The sequence below is a fragment of the Hypanus sabinus genome, chromosome 2 (assembly GCF_030144855.1).
Source record: "Hypanus sabinus isolate sHypSab1 chromosome 2, sHypSab1.hap1, whole genome shotgun sequence".
NCBI lineage: Eukaryota > Metazoa > Chordata > Chondrichthyes > Myliobatiformes > Dasyatidae > Hypanus > Hypanus sabinus.
This window is the reverse complement of record NC_082707.1, coordinates 18,445,399-18,464,778: the sequence shown is the minus strand read 5'-3', so window position 1 is coordinate 18,464,778 and position 19,380 is coordinate 18,445,399. Positions and strand designations below refer to the sequence as shown.

The window sequence follows — 19,380 nt, the reverse complement described above, 5'->3', positions numbered from 1 at the left end:
CCGCCGCCACGGGGTGTCTGGTCGGCAGGCGGTATCTACAGGAGCAGCCCGTCACGGAGAGGGACGGTTGTCATGGCGGCAAAAGGCGGCTCCCGTTACGTGGAAGCCTCTTGGGTCCGATGAGGAATTCCGGCTGACCGGGTATCAACGCAGCCGGACCCCTCCACCCTTCCGAGCCTCCTCGGCACCCACGATGATGGGATGGGGGCCAGGAGTCCCCCCTCGCCCACTGACTGGATGCCCTACGCCCTTGGTCAGGTAAACCGCCAACCGCTCGAACTTGGCCCTCGTTCATGGTCGGTTAGCCCGTTCGACCCGCGAACCCTGCCCTCTGTCTCCGGTCAGTCGGCCCCTTTGCCTCGGGAGCCCCGTCTCCCCGTCACTGGGTAGGGTGCAGGACGACGGGACGGGGCAGATTAATTCAGCATAGACTGGATGGGCCGAAGGGCCCGTCTCCTCGCTGCGCACCGTTCCTGCTTTCTGCGAGAGGCGTTTATTACTTTGTACAGGAAATTTATCAACTTTACGCCAGATTCAAATGGGGTACAGTGTATTGGACAACTCTGCATGTGAGGAATTAACAGCAACCTGTTGCAGATTTCCTGAATATATCTTGCATGTGCAAATTTAGAAAAAATCTAAATAGAGAGAATGCACAGACAATACAATATAGAGGGACAGATATGTTTTTACCAATGACAATTCTTAACATGAGCTTGAAGCTACGGCAAGTAGTCAGGAAGGTAAATGGGATAATTGTCAAGGTGTTAGAGTTTAAAGGATTGTTGTCACATAAAGGGGGTTTTGAAATCAAACCAATTTTGATGTAGTTTAAAAAAAAACACGGACCAGTATTGAAAGCAGACCAGAATAGATACAGTGGACTGGTTCAAGGTTGCCCTCCCTTGAGGGGCTAAAAATCATTCGATCTGTATTGTTTGGAATTTAGATAAATAAGGGGTGACCACACCCTCAACCAGTCCCAGCTCCCTCTCTTACCTCAGCCCAGTTACTATCTGGTGATCAATGTTTTCTGTGGCTCCTCACTAAATGTTGACTCTGCCTTTGACAGAGAGTCCATAGTTCGCAGTCTTGACACCTTCCTGTAACAAACCCCTACCATCCATATACCTATCCAGATTATCTTAAATATTGAAATCGAATTCACTTGCACTGGCAGCTTTTCCATACTCTCACCACTCTCTGAGTGAAGAAGTTTCCCCTAAGCATTTCACCTTTCTCCCAAGAATCCATGATCTTTAGATGGTTACTTATTCAGACAACGATAAATATATGAGCTAGGCAAGGGTTTATATAACAAATAACACGTTTATTAAACACTAAAAACAACCCCCCCCCAAAAGTAAACAAACACTAACGTAACCAGAAATCAGCTGCTGTGCGGCAGCTTGAACAGTTCTTAAAGCGATGCAGCTCAAACAGTTCTTAAAGCGATGTTGCAAAAACAGTTCTTTAAAGTAGTATTGCCAAAAGTTCGAAATGCTCACAGGCCATTTAAGGGAGAGACTTTTTAAGACGATTTAAATTCTCTTTCACATCGCTTTGCTTCAGTCCCCGAAGTCGAACTCTTTCCCATGAAGAATTTACGAAACGTAACGGCTTAAAGGCACTGACCTTTCCTTTATCACACTGTCCTCAATCTTTTCTGCTATCCCGCAGAGATTAACACGAGAACAGTCAACGAATTCCTTCCGAATAAGGATCAAGCAAGGTCGAACCCGTTTCACCGTCGAAAATCGATTCTCCTCGATCTTTAACTCCCGAACTCCGATCTTCACTCTCCACTAATTCTCAACTAGCAGTATTGTAAAGAACCTGCTGGCAATGACCTTTTAAATTTTAGGCATTAGATAAAAACTTCATCCTTCAACTAAACTGGGTCATCACATTAAATCATGCAGCGGCATGAAGTCAATATGGCAAATCCCGCAAGAACTGCCCCCCCCCTCACAGGGTGGGGTCTTCCTTTTATACCCTGCAAAAAAAAACCTGTCACATGATCTCTACTGGCAGGAAAATGACATCACTCCACCATCACAAGACCATTACCTTAAGTCCAGTATAGCTTCAACCCCAGTCACGTGACAAGGGTACCACTGTCATGTGTCACGAGTAGGTAACAAGTTCTAGCCTCACCCAACCTCAGAAGAAAAGCATTTACCCTGTCTATACCCCTCATAATTTTGTATATCTATCAAATTTCCCCTCTTTCACTTATGCCTGAAGGAATAAAGTCATAACTTATTCAACATTTCTCTATAACTCAGGTCCTCAAGCCCTGGCCCCATCCTTGTAAATTTTCGCTGCACTCTTTCAATTCTATTGACACCTTCCCTGTAGGTACATGACCAAAACTGCAAGCCTCACCAATATCTTTTACAATTTCAACAAAAGATTCTAACTTCTCTATTCAGTACTTTGATCTATGAAGGCCAATATCCCAAAAGCTTTCTTTATGAGCCTATCTGCAGTACCTGTGACACCACGTTCAAGGAATTGTGGATCTGTATTCCCAGATTGCCTGTTCTGCTGCACTCCTCAATGCCCTACCACTCACTGTCCTACCCCGGTTTGTCATCCCAAGCTGAACACTTCACACTTGTCTGCATTAAATTCCATCTGCCATTTTCAGCCAATTTTTCAAGCTGTTCAATATCCCACTGCAAGCTTTGCTAGCCTTTCTTGCTCTCCACTGTGTCTGTCCCCAGTCTGTGTGTCCTCCACAAATTTGCTGATCCAGTTTACTACATTATCATTCAGTCCATTGATATAGATGACAAACAACTGACCCAACATTTCTACATATGTAGCCCAATGTCCAAAAATAATGTGGGCTGGTATGGGGGTGGATTTATCCCAAGGAGATAATTGATCATAGAAACAGACAGCACAGAAATGAACCAGTCTCACCCACCTTGTCTACGGCAGATCATGTTTACCAAAACCCGTTATGCCTTTCTTATCCAACTTCCTTATGATTGCATCTGTGTTCTCCACCTCTTCTGACCGCTTGTTCCAGTTTATGTCCATCTCAAAATAAACCTGCCCCTCAGATTTCTCTTAAATTTCTGCTCTCTCACCTTCAAACCTTAAAGTTAATTTATTATCACTATGTATATTTTGCCGTATATTGTCTTGAAATCTATCTTGCAGGCAACTACAGGGAAAAAGTTATTTAAATGAATTAACTGAAACAAATATTCATAAAGACTCGTAAACATTAAATGTGCAAAAGAAGACAAACTAATAAAATTAGTACTGAGAACATGAGTTGCAAAGATTTCAAAAATTGGTAGGTTGAGAATGAAATTATCCATGCTACTTTAGAAGTTCAGTGGTTGTAGTTTACTAGCTGTGCCTGAACCTGGTTATGTGGGATAACCAGGCTTTTGTACATCCTGTCAGATGGCAGTAGGGAGATGATAGTATGGGATGGGTGGTGGGGATCCTTGATAATGGATGCTGAGTTCTTAGGGCATGCTCCATATAAATGCCCTCAATGGTGGGGAGAGCTTTGGCTGTGATGGACTGGGGTAAATATACCATTCAATGTAGCCTTTTCTGTCCCTTTAACCTGTGCCCTCTAGTTCTGGACTCCCCTGCCCCGGGAAGAATTTTTGAGCATCTACCCTTGAAATGCCCTTCTTTGTGTGAAATTGGTATTGAATTTATTGTTCTTTTTTTGTGAATGGTGCCTATCTGAAGCTCTGTGGCTGATGCTGCAAGTAATTTTTATTGCACCTCTGCAGACTTGTATTTGTGCAAATGTGGTGAAAAGCTTGAATAAATTTATAAACCTTTATAAAGTCTCACTATTGCTATCAGATCCATCCTGTACGGTGGTGACCAGAACTATACACAGTAATCTATGTCTTCCCCTCAACTTGAGAGGGTCAATGGATGAGGGATGGGAGATGTGTGTGGATCACCAACACAGGATGGGTTCATTGGTCTGAATCAGCTGTATCTGTGAATTTAATCCTATTAAGTTACATTATAATTTCCTTGCCTATTCTAGTTCCAGCACATAAACCCCAATGCCAAATGTGAGCTGTTTTGTTAATTTAATTCTATTGAGTTACATTATAATTTTGTTGTCTATTCAAGTTCCAGCACATAGGCCCTGAAGCCAAATCTGAGCTATTTCGTTAATTTAGTTCTATTGATTTACATTATAATTCCCTAATCTATTCAAGTTACAGCACATAGGCCCCGAGGCCAAATGTGGGCTGTTTCTGATCTTGTGTGGGGTTTCTCCTGAGCATGATTTCCAATACCCACGGCCCATTAAAGTTCATTCTATTACCTTCAGCTCTTTATCACTGCCACTCATCAGTTTGCATCTTCTGTGGCTATGACCATTCTCCCTCCTCCTTTTGCCAATGCCCCTCTTCACCTGGATCCACTGATTGTTTCCTACCTCTTGTTCTACTCTCTCCCCCTTCCCTGTGGAATTAGGTGCATCCAAGAGGGCTTCTTAAAATATTATGTGGAGAAGGGGCTGGATCTTAGATCAGGAAACAAGCTTGTCTGGGTGGCTGATGGGAGAACATATTGGCAATAGTAATAACAGTTTCTTAGATTTTCAGATAGCTACAAATAAGGATTTGCCTGGACATCAGGAGATGTATTAAATTGAAGCAGGACATGTTAGGCAGCAATTTGCCAGAGTAAATTGGGAGCAGCTAATAAACCTACATCTGACATGGAGTCATTTCAGGACCAGCAGGTCAGAGTTCAAAACTGCATTGCCTTTAAGATTCATCTCTAGTAACTTGCATGGCACGGGTGTTATGGTTACACCTTTAGCTACCCGCCACTCTTCCAGCACTTCACTCATCACGAGCGATAAAGTATATATTTCAGCCAGGTCATTGCCATTTTTTTCTCTCACTTTACAGTGTTCTTTGATATACCTGGAGATTCATTGATCTTAATACATTTCAAGACATTTAGCACCCCTCTGCTGTAATGTAATATACTGTAATATCACCAAGACGTACCCATTAACTATTTCAAGTTACAAAGTCTTTGTGTCCTTCTCTAATAAAAACCAGGAGAAAGACTCATTGAGGACCTTACCCATCAGATGTAGCTCGATACAGTGGTGTCTGTACCAGAAGTGACCTATTTCTGTTCTTGTATGTGGTATGTTCTATGGATATTCTCTCACTGCCCTAACCTGCCTCTTACCTCAAGGGTGCTATAGGAAGCTGACAGACTGAACAGTGGACTCCCATGTCAGAGCAGAACATTCAGCAGCAGAGGAAAACAAGACTGAGGAGAGAGGGGAGCTGAGACTGGCAGAGAGTTTAAAAATTATCCAGAACATGAGATGAGCAGTTCTCGAAAGTGAGTCCACAGGGTGTGGAAGCAGTTCAGCCTTGGTGAGTGTTGGGGTGGGAGACATTTCCGGTGGAAATGCATCACTCATATCCACTCAACATGAATTTAAAAGGAGGCTGGGTGAATAAATGAGGAGCACATGAAGAGGAAGTAAATCTAATGGCTTCAGTTTAAGAGGGATGGGAGGATCTAGTGCTTTTTGCAGGCTCGGTGTGTTTGATTAGTTTTGGTTGTCTGTCTCTTGTTGGCCATGTCAAATTAGTTTGTTTGCAGCAGATGTACCCTATTTCCCAAGGTGATCTTTTTCTGCTCTGATATGAGATATGACTCTCACATGTTTTCTAACACCCAGTGCCCATTCAAATTGCAATAGTGAAAGCCATCTGCCCAATTGTACCACTGACTGATTTTGTATTCGTTCTAGGAAATTAACAATGAGAACGATGGACTCTGCGTGTCAGAAACAGAGAGAACATCAGGAGAAAATCCACAGGGGAACATTGAGCAACAAATGCAAGCAAGACTGAGGTGAGAGAGGCTGATGGAACTGGGAAAGGGTGCACATTTCCTCTCTCCTTACTCACCAGTGAGATATCTGCTGGGGTTCCTACTCGGGCTTTTATCAATGACTTAGGTGAGGATGTGGAATGGTGGTTTAGTAAGTCTGTAGATGACATGAAGGTTAATGGTGTTCTGGTTAAGCTTAGAAAGTTTTCAACGGATATAACAGGACATAGCTCAAAGCTCAATGTACATTTATTATCAAAGTATGTATACAATAGACAATAGGTGCAGAAGTAGCTCCTTCTTGAAAGCATCCAGAGAATTGGCCTCCACTACCTTCCGAGTCAGTGCATTCCAGACCCCCACAACTCTCTGGGAGTAGTTTTTCCTTAACTCTGTCCTAAATGACCTACCCCTTATTCTCAAACCATGCCCTCTGGTACTGGACTCTCCCAGCATCTGGAACATATTTCCTGCCTCTATCTTGTCCAATCTCTTAATAATCTCATATGTTTCATTCAGATCCCCTCTCAATCTCTTTAATTCCAGCATGTACAAGCCCAGTCTCTCTATCCTCTCTGCGTAAGACAGTCCAGGCATCCCAGGAATTAACCTCGTGAATCTACGCTGCACTTCCTCTACAGCCAGGATGTCCTTCCTTAACCCTGGAGACTAAAACTGTACACAATACTCCAGGTGTGGTCTCACCAGGGCTCTGTACAAATGCAAGAGGATTTCCTTGCTCTTGTACTCAATTCCCTTTGTAATAAAGGCCAGCATTCCATTAGCCTTCTTCACTGCCTGCTGTACCTGCTCATTCACCTTCAGTGACTGATGAACAAGGACTCCTAGATCTCTTTGTATTTCTCCCTTACCCAACTCTACACCATTCAGATAATAATCTGCCTTCCTGTTCTTACTCCCAAAGTGGATAACCTCACACTTATTCACATTAAACGCCATCTGCCAAGTATCTGCCCATTCACCCAGCCTATCCAAGTCACCCTGAATTCTCCTAACATCCTCATCACATGCCACACTGCCACCCAGCTTAGTATCATCAGCAAATTTGCTGATGTTATTATTGCCTTCATCCAAATCGTTAACATAAATGGTAAACAGCTGTGGTCCCAATACAGAGCCCTGTGGTACCCCACTAGTCACCACCTACCATTCCGAGAAACACCCATTCACCGCTACCCTTTGCTTTCTATCTGCCAACCAGTTTTCTATCCATGTCAATGTCTTTCCCCCGATGCCCTGAGCTTTGATTTTACCCACCAATTTTCTATGTGGGACCTTATCAAATGCCTTCTGAAAATCGAGGTACACTACATCCACTGGATCTCCCCCGTCTAACTTCCTGGTTACATCCTTGAAAAACTCCAACAGATTAGTCAAGCATGATTTACCCTTGGTAAATCCATGCTGGCTTGGCCCAATCCCATCACTGCTATCTAGATATGCCACTATTTCATCCTTAATAATGGACTCTAGCATCTTTCCCACCACCGATGTCAGGCTGACAGGTCGATAGTTCTCTGTTTTCTCCCTCCCTCCTTTTTTAAAAAGTGGGATAACATTAGCCATTCTCCAATCCTCAGGAACTGATCCTGAATCTAAGGAACATTGGAAAATGATTACCAATGCATCCGCAATTTCCAGGGCCACCTCCTTTAGTACCCTTGGGTGCAGACCTTCTGGACCTAGGGATTTGTCAGCCTTCAGTCCCATCAGTCTTCTCATCACCGTTTCCTTCCGAATGTCAATCTGTTTCATTTCCTCTGTTACCCTATGTCCCTGGCCCATCCATACATCTGGGAGATTGCTTGTGTCTTCCTTCGCGAAAACAGATCTAAAGTACTCATTAAATTCTTCTGCTATTTCTGTTTCCCATAATAATTTCACCCAATTCATTCTTCAAGGGCCCAACATTGTTCTTAACTATCTTCTTTCTCTTCACATACCTAAAAAAGCTTTTGCTATCTTCCTTTATATTTCTGGCTAGCTTGCGTTCGTACCTCATTTTTTCTCCCCATATTGTCTTTTTAGTTAAGTTCTGTTGTTCCTTAAAAACTTCCCAATCATCTGTCCTCCCACTCACCTTAGCTCTATCATATTTCCTTTTTTTTAATGCTATGCAATCTCTGACTTACTTTGGCAATCACTGTGGCCCCGTTCCCCCCTTTGAATCCTTCCTTCTCTGGGGGATGAACTGATTTTGCACCTTGTGCATTATTCCCAAGAATACCTGCCATTGCTGTTCCACTGTCATTTCTGCTAGGCTATCCGTCCAGTCAACTTTGGCCAGCTCCTCCCTCATGGCTCCATAGTTTCCCCTGTTCATCTGCAACACTGACACCTCCGAGCTGTCCTTATCCTTCTCAAATTGCAGATAAAGGCTCATCATATTGTGATCACTACCTCCTAATGGCTCCTTTACTGTGAGATCGCTTATCAAATCCTGTTCATTACATAACACTAAATCCAGAATAGTCTTGTCCCTGGTCGGCTCTCGTACAAGCTGTTCCAAGAATACATCCCATAGGCACTCTACAAACTCCCTATCCTGTGGTCCAGCACCAACCTGGTTCTCCTGATTCACCTGCATGTTGAAATCCCCCATAACTACTGTGACATTACCTTTGCCACATGCCAATGTTAACTCCCTGTTCAACTTGCACTGTTTGGTGGCCTGTAGACAACACCCATTAGGGTCCTTCTGCCCTTACTGTTCCTCAGTTCTATCCACACAGATTCTACTTCTCCTGACTCTGTCCCCCCTTGCAATGGACTGAATCTCATTTCTCACCAACAGGGCCACCCCACCCCCTCTGCCCACATTTCTGTCCCTACGATAGCATGTATACCCTTGTACATTCATTTCCCAGGTCTGATCTCCCTGCAGCCATGTCTCCGTTATCCCAACAACATCATAGTTACCCATTCGCACCTGGGCTTCAAGCTCATCCGCCTTATTTCTGACACTTCGTGCATTCAGATGTAGAATTTTTAACCCATTTCTCCTCTCTCTGTTTGAATCGCTGCCTATTGTGCTTAACCCAGCTCCCTGAACTCCCTTTGGGCTAAACGCCCCTAGAATTTTGTTGTCCTTCCTAAATTTACTTATTCTTTCAACACATTTAACTCCATGTTCTGTCAGACCATCCCTCTGTACATGAGTCCTCCTTATCACTTGTTCTGCCCCACCTTCCTCTCCTACACACTTAATATTCCGGAACCGTGTAGTCCCCACCTGTCCTTTATTCTTCCTCTCGCTATCCTCCCTCACATTCTGGATACATTATACATCTTGAGATACGTCTCTTTATAGGCAGCCATGAAATAAAGGAACTCAATAGAATCCATTAAAACAAAAGAAGGCTGTCAAACACCCATTGTGGAGAGAAAAAACTAATTATGCAAACAATAAAAGTAGAGAAATAGCTTTCAGAACCTAAGTTCACTAAGGTGAGTCCACAACCAGTCATCACTGCAGCCGATTCAGAAGGCTGTTAATTGCAGGCCACAGCCTTGGTTCAGTGCAGAGATGAGTAAACCTTGCTGAACAGTGGGTTGAACCAGCCTGCCCTCACCTCCAGCCCTGACACCCTGAACTTTTCAATCTAGTCAGGGGCTTAAATCATCCAACCCTTCGGTCGTTTACAAGGAAGAATGTGATTTATAAAGTACTAAGTTCATTTTTTTGTTTTTTGCCACTTGCAAGTAATTGCTGATCTTCACCAGCACCAGCTTAAACCAGAAGTGTAAGATACAGAAAAGTGACAGGTGCAGTTCATTCTGGAGAAGTGTGAAGTCATACATTTTGGAAGGTTGAAATTAAAGGCAGAATACGAAGTTAATGGCAGGATTCTTAGCTGTGTGGAGGAACAGCGGGATCTTGGGGTTTACATTCATAGATCCCTCAAGGTTATAGTGCAAGTTGAGAGAGTGAATAAGGAGGTGTATGGCATGTTGGATTTCATTAGTCGGGTTGAGTTCAAGAGTTGAGAGGTAATATTGCAGCTTTATAATCTCAATGGGCTTAAGTTCCTTCCGGTGAGCAAGCACAAGATTTAAAGAGCAAGTGGGGCATTTCGGGACATTCTTCCTTTCTTCCTATCTACTCACCTATCTACCAACCAACTAAAAAATCTGTCTGTGAGCCTGGTGGTACATGGTGTCTTCTGCTCAATGAGAGGGGAGAAGAAGGAATGTCAGGGGTAGGTTGAGACTTTGATTAATTTGGCCTCTTTATAGCAAGTATAGACAGAGTCCATAGAGGGCAGATTGGTTCCCGTGATGTGTTGTATAAGACAATGAGAAATAAAGCTTCAAAACCAGGCATCTGTGCAAAAACTCAAATGGGAAACAATTCTACATTTGAACATCAACAGTGGGTGGGGTTTTTATGCAGGCTGCTTTCATGAGGCAGTGAGAAGTATGACAGCGAAGTAAACATTCATTACTACTATATTCAACCCAGCAGAAAGCTCATCAGTGTGTAAAATGAAATTGTTCCTTTTCCTTTCCCTTTGAGCAGAATTTATCCATTATATAAATACTACAGAGTCAGGGAAAAAGACTGCTTCAACACTAAATGCAATGAGTTCAGATTTCTTTAGCATGAGAAAAAAGTGTGTTGGGGAAGTGGACTCTTGGAGGGAGTATTGTGGTTCAGTCACTCAAACATCAAAGATGAAATTTGCAGGAATCCACCCAGCGGATGATTGGCACCCAATTGCCCACTATTGAGAGCATCTACCATAAACGCTGCCTGGGCAGGGCAAAAAAGCATTATCAAGGATGCATCTCACCCTAACCATGGACTTTTTACTCTCCTCCCATCTGGTAGGCGCTACAGGAGCCTCCGCTCCCACACCAGCAGGCTCAGGAAGAGCTTCTTCCCTGAGGCTGTGACCCTGCTGAACCTCACATCACAGCGCTAAGCAGTATTGCACCCGTATTGTACTGTCTCAGTACTTTTTTATATTTATATGCTGTAGCACTTTTTATTCATGGTTATTTTGTAAATAATACTATTCTTTTGCACTTCTGGTTAGACGCTAATTGCATTTCATTGGCTTTGTATCTGTACTCAGCACATCGACAATAAAGTTGAATCTAATCTAATCTAACAAGAGATTAAGAATGGGAAGTTAATGCTGGTCATGCAGTAATGCCCACAGAAGGAGAATGAATAAATAAAACAAGTAATTGACATCTTTAGAAGTGTCTCCATTAGGAGTCAGAAATTCATTTTCTTGTAAACTAATTCTGTCTCTACAAGATCACATTTCATCATGGATTATTGAAGGAGTATGGACAATTACAAGATTTATTTGGGGAATAAACCAGGGCAGGTGACAGAAGTTTGTGTGGGGAAACTTTGTATCAGCAATCATGCCATTAGTTTCAATGTAACGATGGAAATGGATAGTCTGGTCCATAGGTTGAGGTTCTAAATTGGTGAAAGACCAATTTTGATGGTATCAGAAAGGAGCTGGCAAATGTGGACTGAGATAGATTGTTTTCCGGTAAAGTTGTGCATGGTAACTGGGAGACTTCAAAGGTGAAATTTTGAGAGTAAAGACTTTGTATGTTCCTGTCAGAATAAAAGGCAAGGCTAGCAGGTTTGGGAAACCTTGCTTTTTGAGAGATGCTGAGGTCCTGGTTAAGAATAGGAAGAAGAAAGGAAGATACAGGAAGGAAGGAACAAATGAAATATAAGAAATGTAAGAGAACTCCTTAAGGAAATTGGGAGGACTAAAAGAAGGGCATGAGGTTGCTCTAGCAGACACAATGAAGGAGCATGCTGAGGCTTATAGACAAATTAAGAACAAAAGAGTAGCAAGGGACAAAATTGGTCCTCTTGAAGAACAGACTGGTCATCTATGTATTGAGCCAGAAGAGATGGGAGAGATCTTAAATGGTTTTTTTGCATCTGTATTGACTTGTGAGACAGACACAGAGTCTACAGATGTGAGGCAATATAGTATCCAGGTCATGGACTGCATACAGATTACAGAGGAGGGGATGTTTGCTGTCTTGAGGCAAATTAGAGTGGATAAATCCCAAGGCCTGACAATATGTTCCTTCCTTTGGGAGACTTGTGTAGAAATTGCAGGGTCCCTAGCAGAGATATTTAAACTATCCTATCTTAAACTATTGAGAGGAGATTACCAAGAAAGTTCATGAAGGAAAGGCAGAGAATGTTGTCTACATGGACTTTAACAAAGTCCACAAAGGAGGTTGGTCAAGAAGATTCAGTTGGCTGTCATTCAGAATGAAGTAGCATATTGAATTCAACATTGGCTTAATGGGAGAAGCCAGAGAGTAGTAGTAGATGGTTGCCTCTGTGACTGGAGGCCTGTGACTAGCGTGTGCTGTGTGGATGGGTGCTGGGTGCATTGTCATCTATATCAACGATCTGGATGATAATGTGGTAAACTAGATCAACAAATTTGCAGATGACACCACAATTAGGGGCGTAGTGGAAAGCTATCAAAGTTTGCAGGCAAGATCTGGAATGTTATGTTGCAAGTTGTATGAGATGTTGGTGAGGCCAAATTTGGAATATTGTGTTCTGTCACCTACCTCCAGGAAAGATATGAATAAGATTGAAGGGTTATAGAGAAAATTTAGAAGGGTATTTCTGGGACTTGAGAACTCAAGGTGTAGGGTAAGTGTATTTTTCCTTAAGACTTTATTTCTTGGAGCATAAGAAACTGAGGAGAAATTTGATAGAGGTATACAAAATTATGAGTGACATAAATAAGAGTTAATGCAAGCTGGCTTTTCCATTGAGGTGATGCAAGAACTAGAGGTCACGGGTTAAGGATGAAGTATTTCAGGGGAATCTTAGAGGGAAATTCTTTATTCAGGGTGCTGTAAGTGTGGAACAAGTTTGGGTAAGTACATGGATGGGAGGGTTGTAGTTCTGGTGTAGGTCGATGGAACTAGGCAGAATAACAGATTAACATGGTCTAGGTGGGTCTTCGGGTGTGCTTTTGTGTTGTCGTGCTCTATGATTCTAATATCCTATTTAGAACGCATTTGGAATATTGTGTTCAGTTCTTGTCTCATTTTAGGGAGGAAGTGGAAGCTTTTGAGAGAGTGGATAAGAGATTAACCATAATGCTGCCTGGATTGGAGGTCAGGTCTTATGAGGATTGGTCGAGTGAGTTTGGGCTTTTTTATTTGGAGCAATGGAGGTTAAGAGGTGACTTGATAGAGGTGTACAAGATGATGAGAGGCATCGATAGAGTGGACAGCTGGAGACTTTTTACCAGGGTGGAAATTGATTTAATACAATTGGAGGAAAGTGTACAATGGTGTCAGAATTAATTTTTCATACAGAAAGTGGTGGGTGTGTGGAACATGCTGCTAGGGTTGATGGGACAGGCAGATACATGAAGAGCATTTAAGAAACTCTTAGATAGGCACATGGATGATTGAAAAAACTGCAGGGCAATGTAGCGGGAAGGGTTAGGTTGATCTTGGAGTAGGTTAAAAGGTTGGCATGATATCATGGGCTGAAGGGCCTGTGCTGTGTTGTAGTGTTCTATGTTTTCTGGTCAGCTACTTTAGTCATAAAAACTTGGAGCACATATGCAGTCCTTTGAACCTACATGGACCATCAGTTTCCCATCTGAATGTTGTCATTGATATTGCCATAGAAATTGTCATCAGGGAAGATGAGCTGTTAGACAGCCAAAGTGACCAAAACCTTTTCAAAGTTGGGTTCAAGGAGGGCAGAAAGGTGGGGTGGTTTAGGGTGGTTACTCTGGAATGCAGGGGCTAGACAGGAAAGGCATAGAGCCAGTTGTAGGTGAAATAGACTTTGCCATGCTCCTGAGGCAGTGAACTTCATTTATTCAGGGTACTGAGAAAAGGAGTTGGGATGTTGTTTTGCAGTTGTACAAGTCTTTGGTGAGACCATGGATAGAGTATTGTGTATAGTTTTGGTCACTGAAGACATCATTAAACTGGAAAGAATGCTTAGGACATTTATGAGGGTACTGCCAGAACTAGAAGGCCTTAGTTGTAGTGAGAGTTTGAACAGACTGCAACTATATTCCTTAGAGACCAAGACCATTAGAGACCATCTAGAACTATATGAAATAAACAAGATGGATGCACGTAGTTGAGGCAGGAACACTAACAACATTCAATATGGATTGGAAATGTTTCAAGAGGTATGGTAAAACATGGGCAGATGGGGCTAGTTTGGTGGGCATCATTGTTAGCATGAATAAGTTGAGCTGAATGGCCTGTTTCCATACTGTTTTGCTCTCTGCCTCTGTAAGTTGTCCAGCACAGGTAGTAAAAATGTCACCTTCTTGTTGTTGTGCATCTCGTATTGAGGTTATATTGCATCTTGAAATGCTGTAAGGGAATTTCCATATTGTATCAGAACAAATGTGATTTACTGTTCTTTGGAAACTTGAGGACACAGAACCATTTCCAGGGTCTGCACATATGTAGAACCACCAAATCAAAAAAAAAAAAATCAAGCCATACAGCAAGGAAATGGGTCTTTCAGCCCACTGATTCTGTGCCAGCTGACAAACACCCACTTTAACAGTAACTTCCTGCCCTACATCATTTTAATCTCCCCAGATTCTTGACCAATGGAGATATTATCACTTACCTGTGTGCCAGTGGTGATTTTACATTTAAAATATCAACAAGCACCTTTGGAGATGAGGGAGGAATCTGGAAAGCCTGGAACAAAGCCACACAGATACGGGAAGATAGTAGAAACCTTTGCAGCAGGCACTGGAGGTCAGGGGTAAACGTGGTTTGCTGAAGCTGTGAGGCAGCAGTTTCAGCTGAATCGTGGCACTTTTCTCAGGAAGGTCTTGAAGGGGAAAAATGTGGGAAAGGCAGAACTTGGTGCCCGAGAATTAACGACCGGTTGTCTTAAACCTTCTTACAGGTTTGGCAATCTTTCATCTTCCAGGAGATGATCTACCGACCTGACTTGTAGAACCGAGCAGTGAGCCCAATCATGTGGAAGCTGGCACTGACCCCAACACCCCCGTTATTGAGATCTGATTCCCAGAAGAAAGGAGCTGAGGATTTCCTGGAATGAAGACCCGATTAGCTGGAGCACCTGATGCTGACCTCAGGCCTGATTTAGCAGGACACCCAATCATCGGTGGCAGCTGGGCTCGAGGTCCAGATCAACACGTGACCTGACCCACTGAAGCAGGGACCAAGACCTGAGCGCTAACCAGACCTGTAAAGCAGTGGCAGTCAAAGCACAACTTGACACGAGGCCTTGGAGATGGCAGTTACTTGGGAAGCGTGGCAAGAGGACTGGATTGCAGGTGAGGCTGATGAACTTGGAGAGTTGTTTAGCACATGATATTATATTGCAATAATCATAGAAATCTGGTTGAAAGAATAGCAGGACTGGCAAGTTATTAAAGAGGAGATGCTCTATCATCTCCATATTGATTAAGGACAGCATCACAGTTGTACTCGGGCCATGTCTTGGCTCTTTTACAAGAGGTCAAACTTAGAAATGAGAAAAGATGATCACTGTACAGGGTGATACCACAAATCATTCTATAATCAGTGGGAGATAGAGGAGATACGTCTCAGCGAAGTCTATGGTAGTGAGAGATTTTAACTTCAATATTGATTGACATTACATCAGTGAGTGGATCTTGGATGTGGAAGATTCTGTAAAGTGCATTAGTTTTTTTTAAGCCAACAAAGATGTTGTCCTACTGGAGATAGGACTGTATTGTATTTAATCATTGATGATCACCTGAAGGAGTGTACTTTTCAGGATTATTGCTGGTACCATGATCTTGCGACTACAGCAACAGAAGGCTGATCAGATGAATGTATGGCTGGAAGGATTATGTGAGGGAGGGACTTCAGTTTCCTGGATTGCTGGGACTGTTTTGGTGGAAGCTGGGATTTGTACAAGAGGGACTGTTTGCATATAAACTAGAACTGGACCAAAATCTTGGTGGGGAGGTTTGCTGGTGCTCGTGGGGAAACTCTAAGCAGAGTAGGCAAAGGAATAGGGCTCAGTATTTGTTAAGATGGATCCAATTACCTAGAAGGGAAACTTATTTACTTAATTGTGCTGTATGGAGTATGCCAGTCTTATTTTCACCCTGACCAGTCTGTGATCCATATAACAGTCTGTGCTCAGTATGACCCTGACACATCCTTTTGGCACATGAGGATTTAGTCCAGCAGGATGGGTGAGTAAAATCTACACGAAATATTTCATCCAGACCCTGGTTCCACGAATACTACAGAAATCCACAGTTGACTGCAACAGAACTTATCTCCTGTCGAGCGAACACTGGGTGGGGGCAACATTGACTCCAGCCTGGGCGCCACCACGGCATACTGCCTCTAGACTGTTTAGAGTCTCTCTTGGTGACTAAACAGGTAACACCGTGGCTTGAGGCCTAATCCGTGCTAGGACAGAGGCTGTGCAGCTCCCTTGTTCTCCATCAATAAATCAGTAGTTGAACTTGCAGTGTTCCACATTAGTGATGTCCAAAAGGATCTTGCGATCACAAGAAAAGTGACTCAGGCAGCAGCACGATCCGCAGCTTCTTCATCTTCTCTACCAATGAGCAGCCCGCTGATGGGGTAGACCTGCAGTACTTTAAGTTCTGAATGCATAGTAGGATCTTGCGATCGTTAAAAATACATTTAAGTTGGACATTTTTACCTTTTGTTGACCCCGTAGAAGCTACTGTGACTCAACGCGCCGACATTTTATTGGAAGACCTGTCAGGCGAAACGTGGATGTAAGAGAAAAGGCGACATTGAACTGTTGGGCAGGGAATTGAATATTTCAGTCTAGAAAGAGGATATCTGTTAAGAAGTTGCCTTAACTGAAGCTACAAGGGTAACAATTAAGAATGAATCAAGTGCTGTCACTTTGCTAGGGGATGTATTACAGACTTCCAAACAGTTAACAGGAGTGAGTAATATGGATGTGTGAGTGAAGAGCTGAGAGATGTAATATGACATTGCAGCAGTATATTTCAGTTTCCCAAGTATCAATTGAGACCAATAATTAATTTTGTGAAGGATCTCAGCGAGCTGATTTCCTTCTAAAGACTGTTTGTTCCTCACATTTCAGAAATTTATGAACCCTTGAGGGTCAGATGGGAGAGGCCCATTAAAGCATATGTATATACTAATATACATGCTCTGTTTGTCTATTTGTGACCTCCAATTATTGCAAACGGTACATTACAGCGGCACTATTTTTGGCTAAATTGACTTAAAATGTGCTAACTTACAGAATGCAGGCAAAGTTCAGGGTTATTTATTTGTATAAAATTGCTCGCTCGCCAAAATCAACAGCCCCACTTTCACTCGAGAGCCGATGTCGGCCATGATGGAAACTGCGATGTGACACCATGACGTATGCGCAGGCCAGCCTCGGAAGCGACTCACGATGCTCACAGCAGCGATACCAAACGGAGCAAAAGGGCAGGGTAGCTCTATTTCGAGCGGTCACATTCTGCTAATCACCATCACCATGTGCAGGATTGGGCCAGATCTAACTGCCACCCATCAATAAGAGATAATTATATCTTATTGTAATGACGTACTTTGAGATATCCATCAAACCCTGAGCTGCAGTCAAAGGACAGCGGTGACTATATCACGTCCATTTAGGAGAGCGCCAACCACATCATCAAGAATAATCAGCATCCTTACAGACAGCAATGGGATATTGGCACTGATGACATAGGTACCCCTGCCCCCTGTACCAGTTCCTCAGCTACTCATTCACCTGCCAAATCATCTTATTCTTACCCTCACTGGCACATGTCACCAGCAACAATCCAGAGATTACTACCTTGAAGATCCTGCTTTTCAGCTTTCAACCTAAAAATCATACAAACTCTTTACAGACAGCAATGGGATATTGGCACCGATGATGTAGGTAGATGAGGTCCTGAGGAGAGATTTTTAGGTAGTAATCTCTGAATCGTTGTGGGTAGAGCTAAGAAACTGCAAGGGTAAACAGACTCTAATGGAATTTATATTCAGACCCCCAAACGGTAGTAAGGAACTGGTCTTTAAATTCTAACAGGGGATAGAAAATGCATGTCAAAAGGCCAGTGTTACAATACTCATGGAGGATTTCAATATGCAGATAGATTGGGAAAATGTGGTGGACTGGAATGAACTGAACTGGAATTAATCACAGAACTTAACGTAAAAGGACCCTTAGGGGAAAGTGATCGTAATATAATCAAATTCAGTCTGAAATTTGAGAAGGGGAAGTGAAAGTCAGATGAATCAATATTACAGTGGAGTAAAGGGAATTACAGAGGCATGTAAGAGGAACTGGTCAGAATTGATCAGGAAAGAACACTGGCAGGGATGATGGCAGAGTAGCAAAGGCTGGAATTTTTATCACATGGAAGAGGAAAGTGTGAACTAAATAGCAGTGTCCTTGGGAGCTTTGAGGTACAGAGAAAACTCAGTGTAAGTGGCAACACAAGTACATAGGGAGATAAAGTAGGCATATATTGTATGACTTTTCTATCCTGTAGTAAAGGAACCTGCACAATTCCTCCAGGTGTGACCTCTGCTAATGTAGAATAGTACCGACCTGTATAGTTGCCTTTGAGGTAATTTTTATATGTACTCTTCCTCCATTTCTTTCTTCTCCCTGGGGGTTGACAAATCATTGTGTATTTTCCATCCTTACCTGATCATATTCCTGTAATATGAAACATGAGTTGGAAGCAAAAATTTTGTGTTAATTTATTTGGTTTATATTTTACATAAATTCCTTGAGATTGCATTTTATTCTGCATCTCATGGGGATTCATTTCTGAATTCTCTAAGGGAAATTTTCCAGAAACAAAATGGCTGTTATGTGAGGGTCACCTGTAAATAACAAACTGTATGTGTCCTAGTGCTAATTCCTGTAGTACAGATCTGTGTCAAGGGCACTGGTGAACTCAAGTACAGGAATCACAGGAACAATAGACAATAGGTGCAGAAGTAGACCATTCGGCCCTTCGAGCCTGCACCGCCATTTTGAAATCATGGCTGATCATCTACTATCAATACCCGGTTCCTGCCTTGTCCCTATATCCCTTGATTCCCCTATCCATAAAATACCTATCTAGCTCCTTCTTGAAAGCATCCAGAGAATTGGCCTCCACTACCTTCCGAGTCAGTGCATTCCAGACCCCCACAACTCTCTGGGAGTAGTTTTTCCTTAACTCTGTCCTAAATGACCTACCCCTTATTCTCAAACCATGCCCTCTGGTACTGGACTCTCCCAGCATCTGGAACATATTTCCTGCCTCTATCTTGTCCAATCTCTTAATAATCTCATATGTTTCATTCAGATCCCCTCTCAATCTCTTTAATTCCAGCATGTACAAGCCCAGTCTCTCTATCCTCTCTGCGTAAGACAGTCCAGACATCCCAGGAATTAACCTTGTGAATCTATGCTGCACTTCCTTTACAGCTAGGATGTCCTTCCTT

General features: G+C 42.8%; 1 protein-coding gene across 2 annotated transcripts in view; it reads left to right on the top strand.

Moving 5' to 3' along the window:
* Positions 1-16: 16 nt before the first annotated feature.
* The window catches only part of LOC132406674 (P2Y purinoceptor 1-like), a 273,564-nt gene continuing 254,200 nt past the window's right edge, over positions 17-19,380 (top strand). For both annotated transcript variants that reach the window (XR_009516223.1, XM_059992508.1), the window contains exons 1-3: positions 17-258; positions 5,792-5,895; positions 14,813-15,206. The gene's annotated coding sequence lies outside the window, so the exon portion shown is untranslated. The remainder of the gene's footprint in view (positions 259-5,791; positions 5,896-14,812; positions 15,207-19,380) is intronic.